The following is a 10,799-nucleotide window of genomic DNA, read 5'->3' on the forward strand; positions in this document are numbered from 1 at the left end:
CCCCCAAAAAAGTTCTCTTTCAGTTTCTGCAAACTTCCTCCTTCCCTCCCCTACCCATCCACCCAGAGGAATTTTATCTGTTCCTGCCTAAACAGATTAGAGGGCTTTGTTTGTCTTTTGAGGCCTGGTAGGTAAATTAGAAAGGGGTCCCAAGTAAATAGAGAGAGAGGCATCCCAGAGCCCTGCTCCATCTGAGCCTCCCACGGCCCATGACTCACTTTACCCAGTAACACGCTTCCCTTCCAGTTTACCATCTGGAAGAAAGAATAAACTTATTTTTCTTATTCACCAATAATTTATATAAACCAAACATTGCAAACAAGGGTTTCCTTAGCAACCTCTATCTCATTCTCTTCAGATACCAATTGCTCTCCAGTAAAGGGAGTGTCCTGTTCCACACAACTTAAATTCACTTGGAAATCTCACTTAAAACAGAAAAGTTAAGGTCTTCATAAGGTTTACTAGGGACAAAGCGTTTGCAGGAATGCACGGGGCTGAAGGTCAAAGGCAAAAAAAACAAGGCACAAATTATTTCACCCTGATTTGGTTTGTCCTTGTACACTCATGGTTAACAGGTCACCTTGCAATGACAAATCTGCTTTTGAAGTGTTTTTTTTTTTTTTTTTTCTGGAGGCAGAGTCTTTTTCTGTCGCCGAGGCTGGAGTGCAGTGGGGCAATCTCGGCTCACTGCAATCTCTGTCTCGCAGGGTCAAGCGATTCTTCTGCCTCAGCCTCTGAGTAGCTGGGATTACAGGCACCCACCACCACGCCTGGCTAATTTTTGATTTTTAGTATAGACGGGGTTTCACCATGTTGGCCAGGATGGTCTAAAACTCCTGATTCTCAAGTGATCCACCCGCCTTGTCCTCCCAAAGTGCTGGGATTATAGGCATGAGCCACCGCGCCCGGCCAGGTCAGTTTTCTCTAACAGAAGTAACAAAACAGATATAATCCAAAATCACAGATATATCAAAATTTTAAAAATGGTGTTGGAGGCCAGGTGCAGTGGCTCATGACTGTAATCCCAACACCTTGGGAGGCCGAGGCAGGAGGATCACTTGAGACCAAGAATTCAAGACCAGCCTGGACAACACACCAAGACCTCGTATCTATAAAAAAGTTTGTTTTGTGTTTTTTTTTTTTTTTTTTTGAGATGGAGTCTCGCTCTGTTGCCCAGGCTGGAGTGCAGTGGGGCCATCTCGGCTCACTGCAAGCTCCGCCTCCTGGGTTCATGCCATTCTCCTGCCTCAGCCTCCCCAGTAGCTGGGACTACAGGCCCCACCACACGCCCGGCTAATTTTTTGTATTTTTAGTATTCACTGTGTTAACCAGGATGGTCTCGGTCTCCTGACCTCATAATCTGCCCGCCTCAGCCTCCCAAAGTGCTGGGATTACAGGCGTGAGCCACCGCACCCGGCCAAAAGTGTTTCATGGTATTGGAAAATGCTGACTTGGGTAGTGACAGTTTCAATGCATCATTGCCTGGCCTTCTGGGTTTCACCTTGAACCTTGTGACAGGTGATCAAGTCATGTGTCCAAGCTCAGGGACTTCCTGTTGTACAGAGATGATGCTGCCTGGGGCACCCTACTCCAATCCCCCTCCCTTCAACTTGTCACGGTGTATCATATTCAGCCCAGACCAGGGCAAGCCCCACTCATGTCATCAGCCCTGCCCTGGCCAACAGCCTAGAAAAGATGCAGGTCAACTCCCACAAAGGGCAGGGTGACTCAGTTCACTCACATGCTACAAGCCAGCTGCCTGCCTTGCACTCTCTCCAGACCTGGGCTGTATGCAAACTGCACAGACAGGGCCCCATGCTCAGAAGGGTCCCCAGTGCTTGCTTGGATGCTCTGTTACCATCTTGAATCTTAATTTCTGAAAATTATTGATTTTCATTTTATGCTGATCTCTGCAAATTAAGTAGCCATTCCTACTTCAGAGCCACTTAACGAAGGTTCTTGGGTGGCTGGAATAGGCTGGGGTTTCCATAAAATAAGGGACTGGCTGGCCGGGCACGGTGGCTCACGCCTGTAATCCCAGCATTTTGGGAGGCCAAGGTGGGCGGATCACGAGGTCAAGAGATTGAGATCATCCTGGCTAACACAGTGAAACCTCGTCGCCACTAAAAATACAAAAAGTTAGCCAAGAATGGTGGCACACACCTGTGGTCCCAGCTACTTGGGAGGCTGAGGCAGGAGAATCGCTTGAACCTGGGAGGCAAAGGTTGCAGTAAGCTGAGACTGCACCACTGCACTCCAGCCTGGGCAACAGAGCGAGACTCCATCTCAAAAACAAAACAAAACAAAACAAAAAAAGGCGGGGGAGGTGGTGCTGGCCAGGCACAGAGCCCCTGCAACAGGAAGACCCTTCCCTTGCTCTAAAGTAACCCTCTCATAGCCATTTCTTAATGGAGCCTTAAACAGCCTGGTGACCTGCCCTCAACTGTTTTAATCATTGGCTGTCCCCTTCTTCAAGAGCAGGTGCATTTCACATAAGTGCATAATTAATACTAACAAGAGGGGCCGGTGCCCGTGTGCTGGGGCCCTGTCATGTGTATTCTGTGCTCAGGGTCCCTGGGAGGCACAGGACCCAGATCTATCCTTACAATATGACTATAGATCACTCTAGAGTGGCCTGTCCTGAGCAGGACAAGACCTGGCAACCCTTTTGGTCAATGCTGGAGCGTCTCCCAGGGATGAGCAATGGTGGCATTTGCAGGATGGCTGGCAGCACTCGGCAGTGGGCCAGCTGTGCCTCAGTGATTCTGGTGGTTCAAACCCACAACCCAGCCAACTCACCCTGGGCTCCAACCAGCCTGGCTAACCAGGGACAGCCATTCCCAGCTGCACTCAGGCATCTGAAAGACCCTTCCTTTCCTGCGAAGCCTCTTTCAGGGTTTCAGGAAGGAAGTGAAGACAGTAAGGGGAAACCACAAACCCATATAACTCTAAGAGTATCACCTCTTGGTCCATGGGGGTGGGGGGAGGGTGCTTCCCATGTTGAATTTCATCCTGAAGCCACCCTGGTGGGGGGAGGGGCAATGCCATTCTGTCCATCTCACAAACAACATCGCATTGGCCCTGAGAGATGAAGCCGGGGACTGAGACTGGCTAGCAAAGCCAGGATCGCAACTGACCGGGTCTCTCCGACTTGGGAGCTTTAAGGGCAGGCTGTTGGTTTCTGCAGATACTGGCCTAGCACAGCCCATGTGATCAGCCAGGGCTCAGGTCCCTCTGCTGACAGGTTTCCCTCCTAAGGACACTGGTGGGGCTGTAGCCCCGTCAGATCATCTGTCCCTGGGAACACTCTTTTCCAGGGAACTCCAATGAGGAAGAGAAAGTGGGGACCCATCAACTTCCGTGTCTCTGAAAACAACTTTGTCAAAGTGTGTAAGGACCCAACACTCTGCTTATAATCAAACGGCTCGGGACCCCTCCGCTCTGAGTGCTTCAACATTGGGCATTTCCTTTTCCTGTTTGGGTCTCAAACTCTGCCTCTGGAATCTTGTTTTGAAGGCTAAGTTTCCAGCCAGAACAAGTGCCCACATTCTATTATCCCAAACCCATCCTCTTGCCTTAGCCAAGAAGGCTGATGACAGACAGGGTCTTTGCTCCGCTAGACAGAGCTGGCTATGACTGAAGGACCCTCAGATGCAGGCAGAGCCCTTTGTCCTTTTGTGTCACTGTGCAGACCACCTTGGGAGCTGATTATGCTCCTTAAACCTTCTGGGAACGCTTATGGCCCCCAGCACTGCAAAAAGGATTAAGTCAACTGAGAAGAGACATGTTTTTCCAATTAGTTATAAATCACCCATGTTGGAATTTTTGCAAAACTGGCTGGTTGCTTTCCCATTACCCAAGATTCCTCATTCTTTCTGTATAATTTCACAAAGTTTTCAAGTAAATTTGGTACTAAGGCCCATGACCATTGAATAAACAGGACACTCACAGCAAAGTGCTAAAGCCAAAATCTCATCTTCCATGCGCCATGCAATGAGAAAGGAGATGGAAAGTAACTTCCACCTACCAAACTTCCCTACCCCAGGTTTCCGAAGACACATCAACACGCGCAACGACATTTGTGTTTGGATATTCATTTTACTACATACGTACATCTTTAAAAAGATTTTTCCCACTGACATTTATTTCTCATGCCAAGTTGGGGCCAGCCGCCAAACTGGGGAGACTAAGATCCTGGAGTCAATGCGCTCATTCTCCTTAAAGGATTGTGACACCACCCAGAGAGGCGGAGAATGTGGTAAAGGCAGGGAAAACACGACTCTCCCACCTAGGAAGACAGAAGAGCTCTCACAATGGGCAGGGCAGCTCTGGGAGCAAGTGACTAATAGCAGGAATATTACAGCCAGTGCATCAACACACGGGATGAATTTAACAAGGCTGTTTTTTTTTTGTTTTTGTTTTTTGTATGATGGAGTCTTGCTTTGTCACCCAGGCTGCAGTGCAATGGTGTGATCTTGGCTCACTGCAAGCTTCGCCTCCTGGGTTCAAGTGATTCCCCTGCCTCTGCCTCCCGAGTAGCTGGGACTACAGGGCGGCGAACAAGGCTGTTGTTCTTACTCCAATTTTGCAAAGTGAGGAAACGGAAGCCCAAAGAGGCTGTGTGTCCCAAATCATTTATTGAGTGGTTGTAAAGCTGGGATTGGAACCATGCTGTCTGGATCTGAAGCCCTCTTGTGCTGTTCCATCTGGCAGGTCCTTGTGGACAGAATTCTAAAATACCCCTTCCCCTTCACAGACACGATTCCCACCCCTGTTGGATACACCTTCCCCCAGGCATTCAATTGAACACAAATCTAGGTGTTGCTGTGCAGTGATTTTGCAGAGGTAAAGTCCCAAGTCACCTGACCTTAAGGTAGGGGGCCTGAGCCAATCACATGAGCCCTCTCTAAACCTGGGCCCAGGAAATCAGAGGCTGGAGAGCAGGAGGCAGATTCAAGGCTCATTCCTGAAGATGGAGGGGACCTCTAGGAGCCTCCAGTTTACAGCTGGCAAGGAAATGGGAACTCAGCCCTACAACTGCAAGGAACTGAATTCTGCCAACAGCCTGATGAGCCTGGATGCCCATTCTGGATTCTTCTCAAAGCCTCCTGAAGAGAGCTCAGCTGGCCGACACCTTGATTTTGGCCTAACGAGGCCCTGAGCAGAGAACCCAACAACACCCTACCAGACCCCGACCAACAGAAACTGTGAGATATTAATACATTTGTTTTTTTAAGCTGCTAAGTTTGTGGCAATTCATGACATGGCATTACAGGCTCTGACCAGAGGCCTCAAGCACCAAGCCCGGCTGTCATACCTATGGAAGACGCCATGTCCGCAAATGCCTCTCCAGGCCTTCGAGACCTCGTGTAGTCACATGAGGCTCCCAAATGCCCCTTAGGGCACTGTCCCTATCCTCTGCAGGAGCCATGTGAGGGTGGTGAGGACTGGCTGTGGAATTTGAGGCTTCTAAGTCCTGGCCTCCCAGGGCCTCAGGTGTCTTACCCATGTGTGCTATTAACATGATGTATCACTTGATGTTAACCTTGGCCAGCTGGCTGAGGCAGTTTGTCAGGGTTTTGCCACCGTAAAGTTACTCTTTTATCCCCCTTTCCATTCTGGAATGAAGTCACTGTGCGCAGCCCACACTGGTGGAGTGGGAGGCACCCTACACTTTTATTTACTAAGTTTGGCAACTCTGCCTGTCATACCAGCACACTCCAAGTACTCCACAGCTCCATGAGGCTGGTGACAATCACATTAGACAGTGCAGCTCTATTTTAGAACATCAGGAAAAAGTACCCAAACATCAGTCACTCAAGTACCACTGTACTATTGTTTACTTAGTAGTTTTCTGTAAAAGGGCTCACTTTTTTTTCCCCCTGAGATGGAGTCTCATTCTGTCACACAGGCTGGAGTGCAGTGGCGCCATTTCGGCTCACTGCAAGCTCCGCCTCCCGGGTTCAAGCGACTCTCCTGCCTCAGCCTCCGAAGTAGCTGGGACTACAGGCACCCGCCGCCACACCCAGCTTATTTTTGTATTTTTAGTGGAGACAGGATTTTACCATGTTGGCCAGGCTGGTCTGGAACTCCTGACCTCAGGTGATTTGCCCGCTTTGGCCTCCCACAGTGCTGGGATTACAGGCATGAGCCACTGCATCCAGCCACAGGGCTTTTTAAAAAGGGAACTTGGTATCACTACCTTGCAACGGCACAGCATAAAGATGGCCCTGGACGTCCAAGAGGTGGAGCAGCCCTGTTCCTCCGCATGGGCTTTTTCCATCCTTCCTTTCTTCTCCTCCTCAGAAGCCTGGGGCATATGCATGGTCCTGGTACTCAGGACTCCAGGGTCCCCACCCGAGAAAGCCTTCGCCAGTTCACAACCAGTGCCACAGGCAGCTCTGACCCCTCCTGTGACCCAGGTATCTCTGGGTCAGGAAGCTGTAGATCTGTGGCTGCCAAGCCTAGTTGATGACGAGACTCACTGGAGAGCTTTCTAAAAGCTTAGACTTCCCTGAGCCTCCAGCACGTGGATCCTAATTAAAGATATGGGTAGGGACCAGGTTAAAAAGAGCCCAGGTGGAGCTGATAATCAACTACTTTTGACAACACTGAGTCCTACATGCAGGACGACCAGGCTCAGCTGTGCTCTGGGAAAACCTTCACCTGAAGTAATGCACAGCTGTCTGATGGACAACCCCAGGGCATGCACTGACTCTCTTTTTTTTCTCTTGAAACGGAGTCTCAGTCTCACTCTGTCACCCAGGCTGGAGTGTAGTGGAACGATCTCAGCTCACCGCAACCTCCGCTTCCTGGGTTCAAGTGATTCTCCTGCCTCAGCCTCCCGAGTAGCTGGTACCACAGGCGTGCACCACCATGCCCGGCTAATTTTTGTATTTTTGGTAGAGACAGGGTTTTGCCATGTTGGCCAGGCTGGTCACGAATTCCTGGCTTCAGGTGATCCACCCGCCTCAGCCACCCAAAGTGCTGGGACTACAGCTGTGAGCCACCACGCCCAGACTGACTCACTTTCTAAAATGAGCAGTACCCGCTGGAGGAAAGCGTGTAGCTCGGCATCTTCCCAAGCTCACAGGACGTGGAATTCGGTGCTGACAGGCCCTTTGGAGAAACTCCTTTCCCTGTCCTGTGTGAGCAGGAGGAAGGGAGGCTTGGCAGTTTGGTCTTTCTGGGTGTACAGCCTCATTGTTTCTTCCTTATCTGTCTTGCCCATATTACATCTCAGGTCCCTTGGATCAGGGACAGAACTAGATTGTGCTCCTCTGGGTGGCCACCCACTGCACTTTAGGGCCTGATAACTGGTTTAGTGAGTTCCAGGTTCACAGAGGGAGACGAACTGCTCAGGATGGGTCATACCCAAAGCCTCCCCAGCACCAGATTGAGGTGATTAGGTGACGAGATTGAGAGCAGATTTGGGACTCTTGAGTTGATGTTATAATGGGATGAGACCTTGGAGCAGGGTGAATGTATTTTGTATTTGGTATGAACACACATCTTCGGGGTCTAGTAGGCAGAATGTCCCTCCCCACACAACGATGTCCACGCCCTAATCCCCAGAACCTCTGAATATGTTACCTTACGTAGCAAAAGGGACTTTGTAGATGGGATTAGTCAGGGCATTGGGATGGGGAGATTAGCTTGGATACCCAGCTGAGCCCAACCTAACCACACAAGTTCTTAAAAGCACAGGACTTTCTCAGGCTTAAAACAGGAACGATAAGGAGGAATGGGAGGTCCAAGAAGATACCATGCGCACAGGGGGCAGCCACGTGTCTCGTTCACCTCAAGTATCTGGAGTCTGGAACCCATCAGGTGCTTGGCGACAGAAAGGCCACTAAAGTGAACTTTGAAGCACCAGATTCCAGTTAACAGTCATGCAGACGAATTATTTAACCTCTCTGACCCCACATCATCCCTTCTCTATGGATATCAGAAGGGCAGTGAAATAACCCACCCAAGGTCATCCACTGAATGAACAGTGGGGCTGGCCCCACTGCAAGCCCCTCAGAACCCATCTGGTTGCCAAATCCAGCACTCTCCCCACCCCCACCTCGGCTTGGCCATAATGGGCAGAACTCCTGGGTAGACAGGGGTGAAGTTCCTCATGGCCCCATTTTGATCCTTTGCTCCATTCCGTGCCCTTGTTTTCTGGTGACGGGTTGTCAAATCATTTTCTGTGCATAGACCAGCAGGGGGAGCCAGCGCCCGTGTAGAGACCATCAGCTCGCAGAGCTGCCCTGGGGAAGAGCTGCCCTAGGGAAGGGCCTGGTCCTGGCCACCCACAACAGTGTCCTTAATGACAAGGGGCACCTATTGGTTCACCACCTGGCTCTTCGGCTGCCAGGTAGATGCCCCTGGAAAAAGGACTTCATCTCCGTGGCTGCAGTTTTCACAGCTGTGAAAGGGGATGGGAAACGGACCTTCCAGGTGTACTGGGACAGTAAAATGAAGCAACTCATGAGACGGCTTCCAGCACAGGCCCTGGCACTTAACTCTTAGTTGAATTTGCATTCTTTTATTTTTATTTTATTTTATTGAGACAGAGTTTTGCTCTGTCACCCAAGCTGGAGTGCAGTGGCGTGATCTCTACTCACTGCAACCTCCATCTCCCAGGTTCAACTGATTCTCCTATCTCAGCCTCTCAAGTAGCTGGGATTACAGACACACATCACCACACCTAGCTAATTTTTTGTATCTTTAGTAGAGACGGGGTTTCACCATGTTGGCCAGGCTGGTCTTGAACTTCTGACCCCAGGTGATCTGCCCACCTCCGCCTCCCAAAGTGCTGGGATTTCAGGTATGAGCCACCGTGCCCAGCTGAACTTGCATTCTTTACCAAGAGACGTTCAGTCAATCTCAAAGGACTCATTTCAGATTCTGCCCAAACCACATGAATCGTTTTTTGGACTTGGCTGTCTCGCTCCTTTTCCTCCACCCTTTTATGTCTTTACCAAGTCTTTCCTCTGTACTTAAAGAGCACTCCCCAACAGTCTAGCCAGCACCCTCAGGCCCGCTATAAACTACACAGGGGGCCCAATTCAAAAGGCCCTACTAAGCAGGGGGCTCCTTTCATCTGAAAACTGCTGCAGGCAAAGTGTAAATTTAAGACACTGTGCCTTTGCTTGTATATTTCCTCTGTCTTCCAGCCTAAAACCCAGCCAGTCCTAACACTGACTGACTGCCCATGTATGTTACATAAGACCCCATGCTGGGCAGGGATACTGAGATAAGCAAGACACAATCACGACATCACTGGAAGCACCTCCAACAGGGACAGAGATAGCAACAGATGATTTCAGAACAACGTATGTGCCTGTCTACAAAGATCCACTGGATCTTGGGATTCCGTTCCCAAGAACTTACCCGGTACCACCCTTTGAAGGATGAATTGTCTCCACTTCACAGACTGACTTCCAAGGCCAAAGTCAGACAGGAACGGGCAGGACCAGGACTGAACCCCAGGTTTGACTAACATCACTGTCTCCCTTATCGCAAGGAGACAGAGGCCCCTTGAAGATGTCCTTTCGCAGGGGCTCCAAAATATCTACTAAATGAAGGTCATTATGACTGAAAATGCATTTTTCCCCTTATCCTTGCAGCAGGCAGCTGCTCTGTAAGTTTCGGCTGTAGCCTGATGTTTAGCAACAGCAGCCCTAGCCCATCTGCTGGCCAGCAGATCGCAGGGTTGTCACCCTTGGAATTGGAAGGCATTCTACACACAGTGTGTCTTCCAGGTGCTTTTTCTCCTCAACCATGAAACCACACACCCACAGGCCAGACAACAAAGCGCTCAGTTACTTCACATGGTCATTCTTTCCTCTTCCTGCTTCACCTGATGCAGAATTTGTCAGTAAAACTTGAGCATTACAAGAATATGCAACAGAAAGAATTAGAGAACTTGGCAATCCAAAAGCTGCTAAATGAAGGTTTTCTCCATTTGGGGCGTAATGTAAAGCAGTTCCAAGAAAAGTGAAGTCACAGCCACGGTTGCTTATTTTCGGTTTTAGAAAAAAGCCAATGTCAAAGGGGAAGCAGCTCTGCCCCAGCACACAGCCTCCATTGTCTGGTGGGGGGCGCTTGCTGATAAACCAACTTGGATTTGGCACCAGAAACCCAAAACCTCTGACATGTTTTCATTTGGTGATGTCAGGGAGGAAACTCAAGCCGAAACAGTGAAAGTTATTAATATTCAAAGAAACCACACAGCTCAGCTAACATGCTGAGGCAACACTCTTCCAGCACCAAGCCACCAGCATTTCTGAGGGGACTGTCAGAAAAAACACACAGTGCCCTCCTTTTCCTACCTCCACCCCCCAACACACTCCTGAGATGCATTATTGCTCAGGCCACCATGTCAGCCCAACTAGCATTTTTCAATGGACATTACTTACCCGAAGTTGGGTGAGGACAAATGGGGTGGGATATGGTACAGGTGGTTTTCGGCAGCTTGGGTCTGTTTTCTAGCACACAAGCAGGTTTCGCCACAGTAGGGCAGACTTCAGGTTAACATCTTGGGAGTCTACCACACATCCAGCTCAGGGGCTACTACTGGGTGCCCCATAATAATTTTGTGAACAAGGTTTGCTTTTTTTGTTTTTTGTTTTTGAGACAGAGTCTGGCTCTGTCGTCCAGGCTGGAGTGCAGTGGCACGATCTTGGCTCACTGAAACCTGCGCCTCCCAGGTTCAAGAGATTCTCATGCTTCAGCCTCCAGAGTAGCTGGGATTACAGGTGCGTGCCACCATGCCTGGCTAATTTTTTTGTGTTTTTAGTAGAGACAGG

This window comes from Pongo pygmaeus, chromosome 18 (assembly GCF_028885625.2).
Source record: "Pongo pygmaeus isolate AG05252 chromosome 18, NHGRI_mPonPyg2-v2.0_pri, whole genome shotgun sequence".
Lineage (NCBI taxonomy): Eukaryota > Metazoa > Chordata > Mammalia > Primates > Hominidae > Pongo > Pongo pygmaeus.